Here is a 16,821-nt window from a genome sequence, read left to right as displayed (position 1 = left end):
TGTGCTCTGTAACTCTAGCTGTGCTCTGTAACTCTGTAGCTGTGCTCTGTAACTCTAGCTGTGCTCTGTAGCTGTGCTCTGTAACTCTGTAGCTGTGCTCTGTAACTCTGTAGCTGTGCTCTGTAGCTGTGCTCTGTAACTCTAGCTGTGCTCTGTAACTCTGTAGCTGTGCTCTGTAACTCTAGCTGTGCTCTGTCACTGTGCTCTGTAACTCTGTAGCTGTGCTCTGTAACTCTGTAGCTGTGCTCTGTAACTCTAGCTGTGCTCTGTAGCTGTGCTCTGTAACTCTAGCTGTGCTCTGTAACTCTGTAGCTGTGCTCTGTAACTCTAGCTGTGCTCTGTAGCTGTGCTCTGTAGCTGTGCTCTGTAACTGTGCTCTGTAGCTGTGCTCTGTAACTCTGTAGCTGTGCTCTGTAGCTGTGCTCTGTAACTCTAGCTGTGCTCTGTAGCTGTGATCTGTCGCTGCGCAGCGCTTTTTTTACAGATTACCATCAAACTCTCAAACCAACCACAGAACTAACAAAAGAGAAACAATGTTTTGTTGTGGCCTGGAACCAGTGTGGATAGTTGCATTTTCTTTGACTGTACAGTTATCAGTGTTGCTGATTCTGATCTGTAAGGATGGCAGCTAATGGTTGGTCTTTCTCTGCTCTCTTGTTTTCTTGTTTCAGAAGCGGTTCATTAAAGGGCTCAGACAGTACGGCAAGAACTTCTTCAAGATTCGTAAAGAGCTGCTACCCAACAAGGAAACGGTAAATCACCTCTTTTTTTCCTCCTCTGGGGTTATATTTTAGACCGTGTGTGTGTGTGTGTGTGTGTGTGTGTGTGTGTGTGTGTGTGTGTGGTACTGTACAAAGTTTCATTAGGCTTCAGATCTAGAACATGTTTATTTTGGTTGCAGCAGTAAAATAATAATAATGATCAAACATTCAAAACATGGCTCAGATTAAATGTTGCAGCTATTATTGCATGACTTTAAGTCATCATCACTTTGTGCTTCAACATTAACAGTAAAATGACAGAATGTATTCTTTTGGGCTTGTGTGTGTTATATTTGCCCCGAAGGTTTATTGATAAACAATAAGTGCATTCCTCCATCCCTCCCTGTCCCTCCCTCCCCTCCCTGTCCCTCCCTCCCTCCCTGTCCCTCCCTCCCTCCCTGTCCCTCCCTCCCTCCCTGTCCATCCCTCCCTCCCTGTCCATCCCTCCCTCCCTGTCCATCCCTCCCTCCCTGTCCATCCCTCCCTCCCTGTCCATCCCTCCCTCCCTGTCCCTTCCTCCCTCCCTGTCCCTTCCTCCCTCCCTGTCCATCCCTCCCTCCCTGTCCATCCCTCCCTCCCTGTCCATCCATCCCTCCTGTCCATCCCTCCCTCCCCGTCCATCCCTCCCTCCCCGTCCCTCCCTCCCTCCCTGTCCATCCCTCCCTCCCTGTCCATCCATCCCTCCCCGTCCATCCCTCCCTCCCTGTCCATCTCTCCTCCCTGTCCATCCCTCCCTCCCTGTCCATCCATCCCTCCCTCCCTCCCTCCCTGTCCATCCCTCCCTCCCTGTCCCTCCCTCCCTGTCCATCCCTCCCTCCCTGTCCATCCCTCCCTCCCTGTCCATCCATCCCTCCCTGTCCATCCCTCCCTCCCTGTCCATCCCTCCCTCCCTGTCCATCCCTCCCTCCCTGTCCATCCATCCCTCCCTCCCTGTCCATCCCTCCCTCCCTGTCCCTCCCTCCCTCCCTGTCCATCCCTCCCTCCCTGTCCATCCCTCCCTCCCTGTCCATCCCTCCCTCCCCGTCCATCCGTCCATCCCTCCCTCCCCGTCCATCCATCCCTCCCCGTCCATCCGTCCGTCCCTCCCCGTCCGTCCCTCCCTCCCCGTCCATCCGTCCATCCCTCCCTCCCCGTCCATCCATCCCTCCCCGTCCATCCGTCCGTCCCTCCCCGTCCGTCCCTCCCCTCCCCGTCCATCCGTCCATCCCTCCCTCCCCGTCCATCCCTCCCTCCCGTCCGTCCCTCCCCGTCCATCCGTCCATCCCTCCCTCCCTGTCCCTCCCTCCCGTCCATCCATCCCTCCCCGTCCATCCCTCCCTCCCCGTCCCTCCCTCCCCATCCATCCATCCCTCCCCGTCCATCCGTCCGTCCCTCCCCGTCCATCCGTCCGTCCCTCCCGTCCCTCCCTCCCCGTCCATCCGTCCATCCCTCCCTCCCCGTCCATCCCTCCCTCCCCGTCCATCCCTCCCTCCCCGTCCATCCGTCCATCCCTCCCTCCCGTCCGTCCCTCCCCGTCCATCCCTCCCTCCCCGTCCATCCGTCCGTCCCTCCCTCCCTGTCCATCCCTCCCTCCCCGTCCATCCCTCCCTCCCCATCCCTCCCTCCCCATCCCTCCCCATCCATCCATCCCTCCCCGTCCATCCGTCCGTCCCTCCCCGTCCATCCGTCCCTCCCCGTCCGTCCCTCCCTCCCCGTCCGTCCCTCCCCGTCCGTCCCTCCCTCCCCGTCCATCCGTACATCCATCCCTCCCCGTCCATCCCTCCCTCCCCGTCCGTCCCTCCCCCCGTCCATCCCTCCCTCCCCGTCCGTCCCTCCCCGTCCATCCATCCCTCCCTGTCCATCCGTCCGTCCCTCCCCGTCCGTCCCTCCCTCCCCGTCCATCCCTCCCTCCCCATCCATCCCTCCCTCCCCGTCCATCCCTCCCTCCCCATCCATCCCTCCCCGTCCGTCTGTCCATCCATCCCTCCCCGTCCCTCCAACCCGTCCGTCCCTCCCTCCCGTCCCTCCCTCCCTCCCCGTCCATCCCTCCCTCCCGTCCATCCGTCCGTCCCTCCCTCCCGTCCGTCCCTCCTCCCTCCCCATCCATTCATCCCTCCCATCCCTCCCCATCCATCCCTCCCTGTCCGTCCATCCATCCCTCCCCGTCTATCCCATCTATCCCTCCCCATCCATCCCTCCCTCCCCATCCGTCCATCCCTCCCTCACCATCCGTCCATCTCTCCCTCACCATCCGTCCATCTCTCCCTCCTTGACCATCTTCATCCCTCTCATCATCCATCATCCCTCCCCATCCATCCCTCCCTCCTCGTCCATCCATCCATCCATCCCTCCCCATCCATCCCTCTCCATCCATCCCTCCCTCCTCGTCCATCCCTCCCTCCTCGTCCATCCATCCCTCCCCATCCATCCCTCTCCGTCCATCCCTCCCTCCTCGTCCATCCCACCCTCCCCGTCCATCCCTCCCTCCTCGTCCATCCCACCCTCCCCGTCCATCCATCCCTCCCCTCCTCGTCCATCCCACCCTCCCCGTCCATCCATCCCTCCCCATCCCTCCCTCCCCATCCATCCATCCATCAATCATCCCTCCCCATCCATCCAATCTGCTGCAATACTATCAGATCTGCCTTGGGGCTCTCTCAAAACACCACACGAGAGGAAATAGAGATAAATATATTTTGTATGTTTTATTTTTGTATTTATTTGACTATTTTAACAAGTTCTCTTTTGCAAGGGAGCCCTGCATGTACACAATTTACTAAATATAATACAAATGTAAAAATGACAAACACACTCAAGAAAATCATCCCATTCCTCAGCAGAGGTCCTCAATGTGTTGAACTACTAAGAGGCACCAGTACTTCCAGTTGTCAGGGAACTCTGTCCATGACTAGGAGATACTGGCCAACATTTGTCTTTTATAGATAAACTGTGCTGATTCATTTCTATGGTGACACTGGTTATCTTCAGAGCTGATAAATGTGTAGTGAAAATGCAGAGTTAATGTGGGACACAGGTGTTTTCCACTACAGATTTTGTAATTATTAGTTACTGGTGCCAAGTCCCTAGGCAGTTATGTTATGAGTTACAAAGTAGCTGAATCGGCTACCTGGCTAACCAGCTCACAGCGTGGAGAATCGGCTACCTGGCTAACCAGCTCACAGTGTGGAGAATCGGCTACCTGGATAACCAGCTCACAGTGTGGAGAATCGGCTACCTTGCTAGCTAGCTCATAGTGTAGAGAATTGGCTTCCTTGCTAGCTAGCTCATAGTGTAGAGAATCGGCTACCTTGCTAGCTAGCTCATAGTGTAGAGAATCGGCTACCTTGCTAGCTATCTCATAGTCTGGAGAATCGGCTACCTTGCTAGCTAGCTCATAGTGTAGAGAATCGGCTACCTTGCTAGCTAGCTCATAGTGTAGAGAATCGGCTACCTTGCTAACTAGCTCATAGTGTGGAGAATCGGCTACCTTGCTAGCTATCTCATAGTGTAGAGAATCGGCTACCTTGCTAACCAGCTCACAGCGCTCGGAATCGCCTACCTTGCTAACCAGCTAACAGCGTGGGGAATCGGCTACCTTGCTAGCTAGCTCACAGCGCTCGAATCGCCTACCTTGCTAACCAGCTAACAGCGTGGGGAATCGGCTACCTTGCTAGCTAGCTCACAGCGTTCGGAATCGCCTACCTTGCTAACTAGCTCACAGCGTGGGGAATCGGCTACCTTGCTAACCAGCTCACAGCGTGAGGATTGCCTACCTTGCTGACTGGCTCAGAGCGTGGAGAATCGGCTACCTTGCTAACCAGCTCACAGCGTGGGGAATCGGCTACCTTGCTAACTAGCGTGGAGAATCGGCTACCTTGCTAACCAGCTCACCGCATTGGGAATTGCCTACCTTGCTAACCAGCTCACAGCGTTGGGAATCGCTTACCTTGCTGACAGGCTCACAGCGCGGGGAATCGGCTACCTTGCTAACTAGCTCACAGCGTGGGGAATCGGCTACCTTGCTAACTAGCGTACAACGTTCGGAATCAGCTACCTTGCTGACTAGCTTACAGCATGGGGAATTGGCTACCTTGCTAACTAGCGTACAGCGTTCAGAATCAGCTACCTTGCTGACTAGCTTACAGCGTGGGGAATCGGCTACCTTGCTACCAGGTCACAGTGTGGAGAATCTGCTAACTAGCTCACAGCGTGGGAATCAACTACCTTGCTAACTAGCTCACAGCGTTCGGAATCGGCTACCTTGCTGACTAGCTTACAGCGTGGGGAATCAGCTACCTTGCTAACTAGCGTACAGAGTTCGGGAATCGGCTACCTTGCTGACTAGCTTACAGCGTTCAGAATCGGCTACCTTGCTAACTAGCTCACAGCATGGGAATCGGCTACCTTGCGAACCAGGTCACAGCGTGGAGAATCGGCTAACTAGCTCCCAGCGTGAGGAATCGGCTACCTTGCTAGCTATCTCACGGCGTGGGGAATCGGCTACCTTGCTCACCAGCTCACGGCGTGGGGAATCAGCTACCTTGCTAACCAATGTATTTTAATCAGCATCTTGTTGTAGCTGAAGTTTTGTGACTATTTGATCCTGCACCAACTTAGGGAGACGAGGAGAGTTCATATCTGTCTGTCTCTCTCGCTCTCTAACACACACACACACACAAGCTCTACATTGCTTTGTCTATAATCCTTAGCTTAGCTATTCACTCTCTTAGTTCCTCTTCTACAGTACTGTATGTGTGTGCAGTTCTACAGTACTGTGTGTGTGTGTGTGCAGCTCTACAGTACTGTGTGTGTAAATTATCAGTGAAAAACTATGACACGTGGGTAAGATCCGGTGAGTCCCAACAACCCTCTTGTGTTTTCCTAGGGGCCATATTGACTCTGATCAGACAGGGAGGGCAGAAACTTGACTTCTGGCATATGGACCATAGCTATGCTCCGCCCACACAATTAGCTCTCAGGTCGTTACTGGAAAAGAGAATGTGTTCTCAATGTCTGTAGGTAGGTAGACCGGTAGCCTAGGGGTTAGAGCGTTGGGCCAGTAACCGAAAGTACTCTGGTTTGAATACTTGAACCGACAAGGTAAAAAAGAATCTGTCTGTGCCGTTGAGCAAGGCACTTAAACCCTCATTTGCTCCAGGGGTGCCGTAGTGCTATGGCTGACCCTGTAAAACAACACATTTCAATGCACCTATCTGGCTTATGTGAAAGTAAAACAATTCGTTTTTTAAAATATATTATTGTAAACTGTAAAAAAAAATAATAATAATAATAATCATTAAAAAAGGAGACATAAGTTTAGATGGAGCAGTCACCTGTAGTACCGTCAGAAAGTATTCAAATCCCCTTTGACCATATATTTGGGGCGGCAGGGTAGCCTAGTGGTTAGAGTGTAGGGGCGGCAGGGTAGCCCTAGTGGTTAGAGTGTAGGGCGGCAGGGTAGCCTAGTGGTTAGAGTGTAGGGCGGCAGGGTAGCCTAGTGGTTAGAGTGTAGGGGCGGCAGGGTAGCCTAGTGGTTAGAGTGTAGGGGCGGCAGGGTAGCCTAGTGGTTAGAGTGTAGAGGCGGCAGGGTAGCCTAGTGGTTAGAGTGTAGGGGCGGCAGGGTAGCCTAGTGGTTAGAGTGTGGAGCGGCAGGGGTAGCCTAGTGGTTAGAGTGTAGAGGCGGCAGGGTAGCCTAGTGGTTAGAGTGTAGGGGCGGCAGGGTAGCCTAGTGGTTAGAGTGTAGGGGCGGCAGGGTATCCTAGTGGTTAGAGTGTAGAGGCGGCGGGGTATCCTAGTGGTTAGAGTGTAGGCGTACACTCTAACCACTAGGCCCCTACGCCCCAATGGGCTCTTAATGTAAAGGATCCATATATCAAGGCTATTTTAATACCAGGTGGGGTAGTGTGCTGCTTGGCGTGGTAATACCTCTCCTTCCATCACGCACCCTACACACCTCCGTCTGGTTTCTAACCCTGCTGCCACCACTGAGCAGAGAAACTGTTATCTCCCCTCTGGAAATGGACAATAAACTTCCTTTTAAGCATCAGGAAAAGCAATAAAAAGGAGAGGGGGGAGGAAGTCACCAGAGGAGAGGGGGAGGAGAGGGAGGAGGAAGTCACCAGAGGAGAGGGGGGAGGAAGTCACCAGGAGAGGGGGAGGAGAGGGAGGAGGAAGTCACCAGAGGAGAGGGGGAGGAAGTCACCAGAGGAGAGGGGGGGGAGGAAGTCACCAGGAGAGGGGGAGGAGAGGAGGAGGAAGTCACCAGAGGAGAGGGGGAGGAGTCACCAGGAGAGGGGGAGGAGAGGAGGAGGAAGTCACCAGGAGAGGGGGGGGGGAGGGAAGTCACCAGAGGAGGAGGAGGAGGAGGAGGAGGAGATGGGGAAGGAAGTCACCAGAGGAGGGGGAGGAGAGGGGGAGGAAGTCACCAGGAGAGGGGAGGAGAGGAGAAGAGGGGGAGGAAGTCACCAGAGGAGGAGGAGGGGGAGGAAGTCACCAGAGGAGGAGGAGGAGGAGAGGGGGGAGGAAGTCACCAGGAGAGGGGGAGGGGGGAGGAAGTCACCAGAGGAGGAGGAGGAGGGGGAGGAGAGATGGGGAAGGAAGTCACCAGAGGAGGGGGAGGAGAGGGGGGAGGAAGTCACCAGGAGAGGGGGAGGAGAGGAGGAAGTCACCAGAGGAGGAGGAGGAGGGGGAGGAAGTCACCAGAGGAGGAGGAGGAGGGGGAGGAGAGAAGGGGAAGGAAGTCACCAGAGGAGGAGGAGGAGGAGAGAAGGGAAGGAAGTCACCAGAGGAGGAGGAGGAGAGAAGGGGAAGGAAGTCACCAGAGGAGGAGGAGGAGAGAAGGGGAAGGAAGTCACCAGAGGAGGAGGAGGAGGAAGTCACCAGAGGAGGAGGAGGAGAGAAGGGGAAGGAAGTCACCAGAGGAGGAGGAGGAGAGAAGGGGAAGGAAGTCACCAGAGGAGGAGGAGGAGAGGGGGGAGGAAGTCACCAGGAGAGGGGAGGGGGAGGAAGTCACCAGAGGAGGAGGAGGAGGGGGAGGGAGATGGGGAAGGAAGTCACCAGAGGAGGGGAGGGGAGAGGGGGGAGGAAGTCACCAGGAGAGGGGGAGGAGAGGAGGAAGTCACCAGAGGAGGAGGAGGAGGGGGAGGAAGTCACCAGAGGAGGAGGAGGAGGGGGAGGAGAGGAAGGGGAAGGAAGTCACCAGAGGAGGAGGAGGAGAGAAGGGGAAGGAAGTCACCAGAGGAGGAGGAGGAGAGAAGGGGAAGGAAGTCACCAGAGGAGGAGGAGGAGAGAAGGGGAAGGAAGTCACCAGAGGAGGAGGAGGAGGAAGTCACCAGAGGAGGAGGAGGAGAGTAGGGGAAGGAAGTCACCAGAGGAGGAGGAGGGAGAGAAGGGGAAGGAAGTCACCAGAGGAGGAGGAGGAGGAAGTCACCAGAGGAGGAGGAGGAGGAAGTCACCAGAGGAGGAGGAGGAGGAGAGAAGGGAAGGAAGTCACCAGAGGAGGAGGAGGAGGAAGTCACCAGAGGAGGAGGAGGAGGAGAGAAGGGGAAGGAAGTCACCAGAGGAGGAGGAGGAGGAGAGAGGGGAAGGAAGTCACCAGAGGAGGAGGAGGAGGAGAGAAGGGGAAGGAAGTCACCAGAGGAGGAGGAGGAGAGAAGGGGAAGGAAGTCACCAGAGGAGGAGGAGGAGGGAGGGGGAAGGAAGTCACCAGAGGAGGAGGAGGAGGGGGAGGAGAGAAGGGGAAGGAAGTCACCAGAGGAGGAGGAGAGAAGGGGAAGGAAGTCACCAGAGGAGGAGGAGGAGGAGAGAAGGGGAAGGAAGTCACCAGAGGAGGAGGAGGAGGAGAGAAGGGGAAGGAAGTCACCAGAGGAGGAGGAGGAGGAAGTCACCAGAGGAGGAGGAGGAGGAAGTCACCAGAGGAGGAGGAGGAGGAGAGAAGGGGAAGGAAGTCACCAGAGGAGGAGGAGGAGGAAGTCACCAGAGGAGGAGGAGGAGGAGAGAAGGGGAAGGAAGTCACCAGAGGAGGAGGAGGAGGAGAGAAGGGGAAGGAAGTCACCAGAGGAGGAGGAGGAGAGAAGGGGAAGGAAGTCACCAGAGGAGGAGGAGGAGAGAAGGGGAAGGAAGTCACCAGAGGAGGAGGAGGAGGGGAAGGAAGTCACCAGAGGAGGAGGAGGAGGAGGAGAGAAGGGGAAGGAAGTCACCAGACGAGGAGGAGGAGAGAAGGGGAAGGAAGTCACCAGAGGAGGAGGAGGAGAGAAGGGGAAGGAAGTCACCAGAGGAGGAGGAGGAGAGAAGGGGAGGTGGGGTGTTAGCTCAATATAGACACTTAAGACCAGGGTCGTCACAGACACACTGAAAAAGCTCATCTCTAGACACACGCCGTTCTGGTCTTTGAGCTTGTAGCGCTGCGAGGCAATACCTTATTTTCCCTAACTTTCTCCCCCCCCCCACACAAGTCTGTCTATGGAGCATAGCAATCTTCAAGCTTTACTTTGAAGTATTTTCCTCCTCTCTCTCTCTCTCCACACTGACATATAACATTTGAGTAATTCCACTGGCATGCCGAGCCATCCAGGAAGGAACAAGTACCTCATATTACATCTCATATTACATGTGGTTGGTTGTTCCAATAACATGATGTCCTGCCCCAAGGCCTGGGTCTGGGCTTGGGATACGACCACGCCACTGTACTGAGCCACGGAGCAGGGGGAGTTGGGCCTGCTATAACCCGCCTCTGGGCTACGAGCCAGAAGCACCAGGCAGACGCATCTAGAGGGCTACGGTGTTCCTGCCTGCCTCTCTTCCTCCAGCCTTCTCTTGTTGCTTCCCGCTAGCTACAGTAGCTGGACCTCTTCTAAAGAGAGTGACGGGGATTCTCCCTGTTCCTCCCTCCCTGTTTTTCCCTCACCGATTCTCCCTCACTTCTCTCCCGCTAGCTAGCTAACTTGTATGAGTTTGGCTGCTACTAAAGAGTGCTACGTTGTTCCCACCTGCCTCACTACCTCCCTCCCTCTTCTCCCTCACTACCTCCCTCCCTCTTCTCCCTCACTACCTCCCTCCCTCTTCTCCCTCGCTACCTCCCTCCCTCCTCTCCCTCCCTCCTCTCCCTCACTACCTCCCTCCCTCTTCTCCCTCACTACCTCCCTCCCATCTCTCCCACTTCTCCCTCCCACCTCTCCCACCTCTCCCTCACTACCTCCCTCCCACCTCTCCCTCACTACCTCCCTCCCACCTCTCCCTCACTACCTCCCTCCCACCTCTCCCTCCCTCCCACCTCTACATTACCCTCTCCCTCACTCCTTCCCTCCCACCTCTCCCTCACTACCTCCCACCTCTCCCTCACTACCTCCCTCCCATCTCTCCCTCACTACCTCCCTCCCTCCTACCTCCCTCTCCCTCCCACCTCACTACCTCCCTCCCACCCACCTCTCCCCTCGACCTCCCTCCCTCCCACCTCTCCCTCACGACCTCCCTCCCTCCCACCTCTCCCTCACGACCTCCCTCCCTCCCACCTCTCCCTCCACGACCTCCCTCCCTCCCACCTCCCTCCCCACGACCTCCCTCCCTCCCACCTCTCCCTCCCTCCTCTCCCTCACTACCTCCCTCCCACCTCTCCCTCCCTCCCACCTCTACATTACCCTCTCCCTCACTCCTTCCCTCCCACCTCTCCCTCACTACCTACCACCTCTCCCTCACGACCTCCCTCCCTCCCACCTCTCCCTCACGACCTCCCTCCCTCCCACCTCTCCCTCACGACCTCCCTCCCTCCCACCTCTCCCTCCACGACCTCCCTCCCTCCCACCTCTCCCTCACGACCTCCCTCCCTCCCACCTCTCCCTCACTACCTCCCTCCCACCTCTCCCTCCCTCCCACCTCTACATTACCCTCTCCCTCACTCCTTCCCTCCCACCTCTCCCTCACTACCTCCCACCTCTCCCTCACTACCTCCCTCCCATCTCTCCCTCACTACCTCCCTCCCTCCCTCCTACCTCCCTCTCCCTCCCACCTCACTACCTCCCTCCCTCCCACCTCTCCCTCCACGACCTCCCTCCCTCCCACCTCTCCCTCCCGACCTCCCTCCCACCTCTCCCTCCACGACCTCCCTCCCTCCCACCTCTCCCTCACAACCTCCCTCCCTCCCACCTCTCCCTCCCGACCTCCCTCCCTCCCACCTCTCCCTCCACGACCTCCCTCCCTCCCACCTCTCCCCTCACGGCCTCCCTCCCTCCCACCTCTCCCTCACGACCTCCCTCCCTCCCACCTCTCCCCTCACGACCTCCCTCCCTCCCACCTCTCCCTCACGACCTCCCTCCCTCCCACCTCTCCCTCCACGACCTCCCTCCCTCCCACCTCTCCCTCCCGACCTCCCTCCCTCCCACCTCTCCCTCCCGACCTCCCTCCCTCCCACCTCTCCCTCCACGACCTCCCTCCCTCCCACCTCTCCCTCCACGACCTCCCTCCCACCTCTCCCTCACTACCTCCCTCCCGCCTACCCCTCACTACCTCCCTCCGCCTCTCCCCTCACTACCTCCCTCCCTCCCACCTCTCCCTCACTACCTCCCTCCCACCCACCTCTCCCTCACTACCTCCCTCCCACCTCTCCCTCCCTACCTCCCTCCCACCTCTCCCTCACTACCTCCCTCCCACCTACCTCTCTCCCTCACTACCTCCCTCCCACCTACCTCTCTCCCTCACTACCTCCCTCCCACCTCTCCCTCACTACCTCCCTCCCACCTCTCCCTCACTACCTCCCTCCCACCTACCTCTCTCCCTCACTACCTCCCTCCCATCTCTCTCCCTCACTACCTCCCTCCCTCCCACCTCTCCCTCACTACCTCCCTCCCACCTCTCCCTCACTACCTCCCTCCCACCTCTCCCTCACTACCTCCCTCCCACCTCTCCCTCACCACCTCCCTCCCACCTCTCCCTCACTACCTCCCTCCCACCTAACTCTCTCCCTCACTACCTCCCTCCCATCTCTCTCCCTCACTACCTCCCTCCCATCTCTCTCCCTCACTACCTCCCTCCCTCCCACCTCTCCCTCACTACCTCCCTCCCGCCTACCTCTCTTCCTCACTACCTCCCTCCCTCCCACCTCTCCCTCTCACTACCTCCCTCCCTCCCACCTCTCCCTCACTACCTCCCTCCCTCCCTCCCATCTCTCTCCCTCACTACCTCCCTCCCCTCACTACCACTCACTACTAGAGGGAGAGAGGGAGGAGGCGTTATGGAGAGAGAGAGAGGGGGGAGACAGGGCATTGTGAAGAGAGGGAGGAGACAGGGGGCTTTATGGGGAGAGAGGGGGAGAGACGGCATTATGGAGAGAGGGAGGAGACAGGGCGTTATGGAGAGAGAGAGGGGAGACAGGGTGTTATGGAGAGAGATAGGAGACTTGAGGTGTTATGGAGAGAGAGAGAGAGGGAGACAGGGTGTTATGGAGAGAGAGAGGGAGGAGACAGGGTGTTATGGAGAGAGAGGAGACAGGGTGTTATGGAGAGAGAAGGGAGGAGACAGGGTGTTATGGAGAGAGAGAGGGAGGAGACAGGGTATGTTATGGAGAGAGAGGGAGGAGACAGAGTGTTATGGAGAGAGAGAGAGAGGAGACAGGGAGTTATGGAGAGAGAGAGAGAGAGGAGACTGGGAGTTATGAGAGAGAGGGAGGAGACAGGGAAGTTATGGAGAGAGAGGGAGGAGACAGGGCGTTATGGAGAGAGAGAGAGGAGACAGGGCGTTATGGAGAGAGAGGGAGGGAGACAGGGCGTTATGGGAGAGAGAGGAGGAGGAGACAGGTGTTATGGAGAGAGAGGGAGGAGACAGGGGCGTTATGGGGAGAGAGAGGGAGGAGACAGGGCGTTATGGAGAGAGAGAGGAGACAGGGTGTTATGGAGAAAGAGAGAGGAGACAGGGCGTTATGGAGAGAGAGGGGGAAGACAGGGTGTTGTGGAGGAGAGAGAGGAGGAGACAGGGCGTTATGGGGAGAGAGGAGGAGACAGGGCGTTATGGAGAGAGAGAGAGAGGGAGACAGGGCGTTATGGAGAGAGAGGGAGGAGACAGGGTGTTATGGAGAGGAGAGAGAGGAGACAGGGAGTTATGGAGAGAGAGAGAGAGGAGACTGGGAGTTATGGAGAGAGAGGGAGGAGACAGGGAGTTATGGAGAGAGAGAGAGGGAGGAGACAGGGCGTTATGGAGAGAGAGAGGGAGGAGACAAGGCGTTATGGAGAGAGAGGAGACAGGGCGTTATGGAGAGAGAGGGGAGGAGACAGGGCGTTATGGAGAGAGAGGGGGGAGGAGACAGGGCGTTATGGAGAGAGAGGGGGAGGAGACAGGGTGTTATGGAGAGAGAGGGGGAGGAGACAGGGCGTTATGGAGAGAGAGAGGGAGGAGACAGGGCGTTATGGAGAGAGAGGGAGGAGACAGGGCGTTATGGAGAGAGAGAGGGAGGAGACAGGGCGTTATGGAGAGAGAGAGGGAGGAGACAGGGTGTTATGGAGAGAGAGGAGACAGGGTGTTATGGAGAGAGAGGGAGGAGACAGGGTGTTATGGAGAGAGAGAGAGGAGACAGGGTGTTATGGAGAGAGAGAGGGAGGAGACAGGGTGTTATGGAGAGAGGGAGGAGACAGGGTGTTATGGAGAGAGAGAGAGGAGACAGGGTGTTATGGAGAGAGAGGGAGGAGACAGGGGTGTTATGGAGAGAGAGGAGACAGGGTGTTATGGAGAGAGAAGGGAGGAGACAGGGTGTTATGGAGAGAGAGAGGGAGGAGACAGGGTGTTATGGAGAGAGAGGGAGGAGACGGGGTGTTATGGAGAGAGAGCGAGAGGAGACAGGGAGTTATGGAGAGAGAGAGGAGACTGGGAGTTATGGAGAGAGGGAGGAGACAGGGAGTTATGGAGAGAGAGAGAGGGAGGAGACAGGGCGTTATGGAGAGAGAGGAGACAGGGCGTTATGGAGAGAGAGGGAGGAGACAGGGCGTTATGGAGAGAGAGAGAGGGGGAGGAGACAGGGTGTTATGGAGAGAGGGAGGAGACAGGGCGTTATGGGGAGAGAGAGAGGAGGAGACAGGGGCGTTATGGAGAGAGAGAGGAGACAGGGTGTTATGGAGAGAGAGAGAGGAGACAGGGCGTTATGGAGAGAGAGGGAGAAGACAGGGTGTTGTGGAGAGAGAGAGAGGGAGGAGACAGGGCGTTATGGGGAGAGAGAGAGGAGACAGGGCGTTATGGAGAGAGAGAGAGAGGAGACAGGGCGTTATGGAGAGAGAGAGGGAGGAGACAGGGTGTTATGGAGAGAGAGAGAGAGAGGAGACAGGGAGTTATGGAGAGAGAGAGAGAGGAGACTGGGAGTTATGGAGAGAGAGGGAGGAGACAGGGAGTTATGGAGAGAGAGGGAGGAGACAGGGCGTTATGGAGAGAGAGAGGGAGGAGACAAGGCGTTATGGAGAGAGGAGACAGGGCGTTATGGGAGAGAGGGGAGGAGACAGGGCGTTATGGAGAGAGAGGGGGAGGAGACAGGGGCGTTATGGAGAGAGGGGGAGGAGACAGGGTGTTATGGAGAGAGAGGGGAGGAGACAGGGCGTTATGGAGAGAGAGAGGGAGGAGACAGGGCGTTATGGAGAGAGAGGGAGGAGACAGGGCGTTATGGAGAGAGAGGGAGGAGACAGGGGCGTTATGGAGAGAGAGGGAGGAGACAGGGTGTTATGGAGAGAGAGGAGACAGGGTGTTATGGAGAGAGAGGGAGGGAGACAGGGTGTTATGGAGAGAGAGAGGAGACAGGGTGTTATGGAGAGAGAGGGAGGAGACAGGGTGTTATGGAGAGAGGGGAGGAGACGGGGTGTTATGGAGAGAGAGGGAGGAGACAGGGTGTTATGGAGAGAGAGAGAGGAGACAGGGTGTTATGGAGAGAGAGAGAGGGAGGAGACAGGGTGTTATGGAGAGAGAGGAGGAGACAGGGTGTTATGGAGAGAGAGAGGGAGGAGACAGGGTGTTATGGAGAGAGAGAGAGGGAGGAGACAGGGTGTTATGGAGAGAGGGAGGGAGGAGACAGGGTGTTATGGAGAGAGAGAGAGAGGGAGGAGACAGGGTGTTATGGAGAGAGAGAGAGGGAGGAGACAGGGCGTTATGGAGAGAAAGAGAGGGAGGAGACAGGGCTGTTATGGAGAGAGAGAGAGGGAGGAGACAGGGCGTTATGGAGAGAGAGGGAGGAGACAGGGCGTTATGGAGAGAGAGAGAGGAGACAGGGCGTTATGGAGAGAGAGAGAGGGAGGAGACAGGGCGGTATGGGGAGAGAGGGAGGAGACAGGGCGTTATGGAGAGAGGGGGAGGAGACAGGGTGTTATGGAGAGAGAGAGAGGGAGGAGACAGGGCGTTATGGAGAGAGAGAGAGGGAGGAGACAGGGCGTTATGGGGAGAGAGGGAGGAGACAGGGCGTTATGGAGAGAGGGGGAGGAGACAGGGCGTTATGGAGAGAGGGGGAGGAGACAGGGCGTTATGGAGAGAGAGGGGGAGGAGACAGGGTGTTATGGAGAGAGAGAGGGAGGAGACAGGGCGTTATGGAGAGAGAGAGAGGGAGGAGACTGGGCGTTATGGAGAGAGAGAGGGAGGAGACTGGGCATTATGGAGAGAGAGGGGGAGGAGACTGGGCGTTATGGAGAGAGAGAGGGAGGAGACTGCGAGGGCGTTAAGGAATATGAGCTGGGTTCTGCTCAATACTGTTCAAACAACTAAATATGCTGAAAAGGCTCTTTAGCAGGCGTAGGGATTTACTCTCCTTGTAAAAAGGCTCTGTAGCAGGCGTAGGGATTTACTCTCCTTGTAAAATGGCTCTGTAGCAGGCGTAGGGATTTACTCTCCTTGTAAAATGGCTCTGTAGCAGGCGTAGGGATTTACTCTCCTTGTAAAATGGCTCTGTAGCAGGCGTAGGGATTTACTCTCCTTGTAAAAAGGCTCTTTAGCAGGCGTAGGGATTTACTCTCCTTGTAAAAAGGCTCTGTAGCAGGCGTAGGGATCGACTCTCCTTGTAAAATGGCTCTGTAGCAGGCGTAGGGATTTACTCTCCTTGTTAAAAGGCTCTGTAGCAGGCGTAGGGATCGACTCTCCTTGTAAAAAGGCTCTTTGGCAGGCGTAGGGATCGACTCTCCTTGTAAAAAGGCTCTGTAGCAGGCGTAGGGATCGACTCTCCTTGTTAAAAGGCTCTGTAGCAGGCGTAGGGATCGACTCTCCTTGTAAAAAGGCTCTGTAGCAGGCGTAGGGATCGACTCTCCTTGTAAAAAAGCTCTGTAGCAGGCGTAGGGATCGACTCTCCTTGTTAAAAGGCTCTGTAGCAGGCGTAGGGATCGACTCTCCTTGTAAAATGGCTCTGTAGCAGGCGTAGGGATTTACTCTCCTTGTAAAAAGGCTCTGTAGCAGGCGTAGGGATTTACTCTCCTTGTAAAAAGGCTCTGTAGCAGGCGTAGGGATCGACTCTCCTTGTTAAAAGGCTCTGTAGCAGGCGTAGGGATCGACTCTCCTTGTAAAATGGCTCTGTAGCAGGCGTAGGGATTTACTCTCCTTGTAAAATGGCTCTGTAGCAGGCGTAGGGATTTACTCTCCTTGTAAAAAGGCTCTGTAGCAGGCGTAGGGATTTACTCTCCTTGTAAAAAGGCTCTGTAGCAGGCGTAGGGATTTACTCTCCTTGTAAAAAGGCTCTGTAGCAGGTGTAGGGATCGACTCTCCTTGTTAAAAGGCTCTGTAGCAGGCGTAGGGATCGACTCTCCTTGTTAAAAGGCTCTCTAGCAGGCGTAGGGATCGACTCTCCTTGTAAAAAGGCTCTGTAGCAGGCGTAGGGATCGACTCTCCTTGTAAAAAGGCTCTGTAGCAGGCGTAGGGATCGACTCTCCTTGTTAAAAGGCTCTGTAGCAGGCATAGGGATCGACTCTCCTTGTAAAAAGGCTCTGTAGCAGGCGTAGTGATCGACTCTCCTTGTAAAAAGGCTCTGTAGCAGGCGTAGGGATCGACTCTCCTTGTAAAATGGCTCTGTAGCAGGCGTAGGGATCGACTCTCCTTGTATAAAGGCTCTGTAGCAGGCGTAGGGATCGACTCTCCTTGTAAAAAG

At 56.4% G+C, this 16,821-nt stretch overlaps 1 pseudogene; it reads left to right on the top strand.

The window, feature by feature from the left end:
* The window catches only part of LOC135532462 (arginine-glutamic acid dipeptide repeats protein-like), a 95,398-nt pseudogene that overhangs the window by 36,973 nt on the left and 41,604 nt on the right, over positions 1 to 16,821 (top strand).

The sequence above is a fragment of the Oncorhynchus masou genome, unplaced genomic scaffold, assembly GCF_036934945.1.
Source record: "Oncorhynchus masou masou isolate Uvic2021 unplaced genomic scaffold, UVic_Omas_1.1 unplaced_scaffold_1861, whole genome shotgun sequence".
NCBI lineage: Eukaryota > Metazoa > Chordata > Actinopteri > Salmoniformes > Salmonidae > Oncorhynchus > Oncorhynchus masou.
The sequence above is the reverse complement of the archived record's forward strand: the minus strand, read 5'-3'. Positions and strand labels throughout refer to the sequence as shown.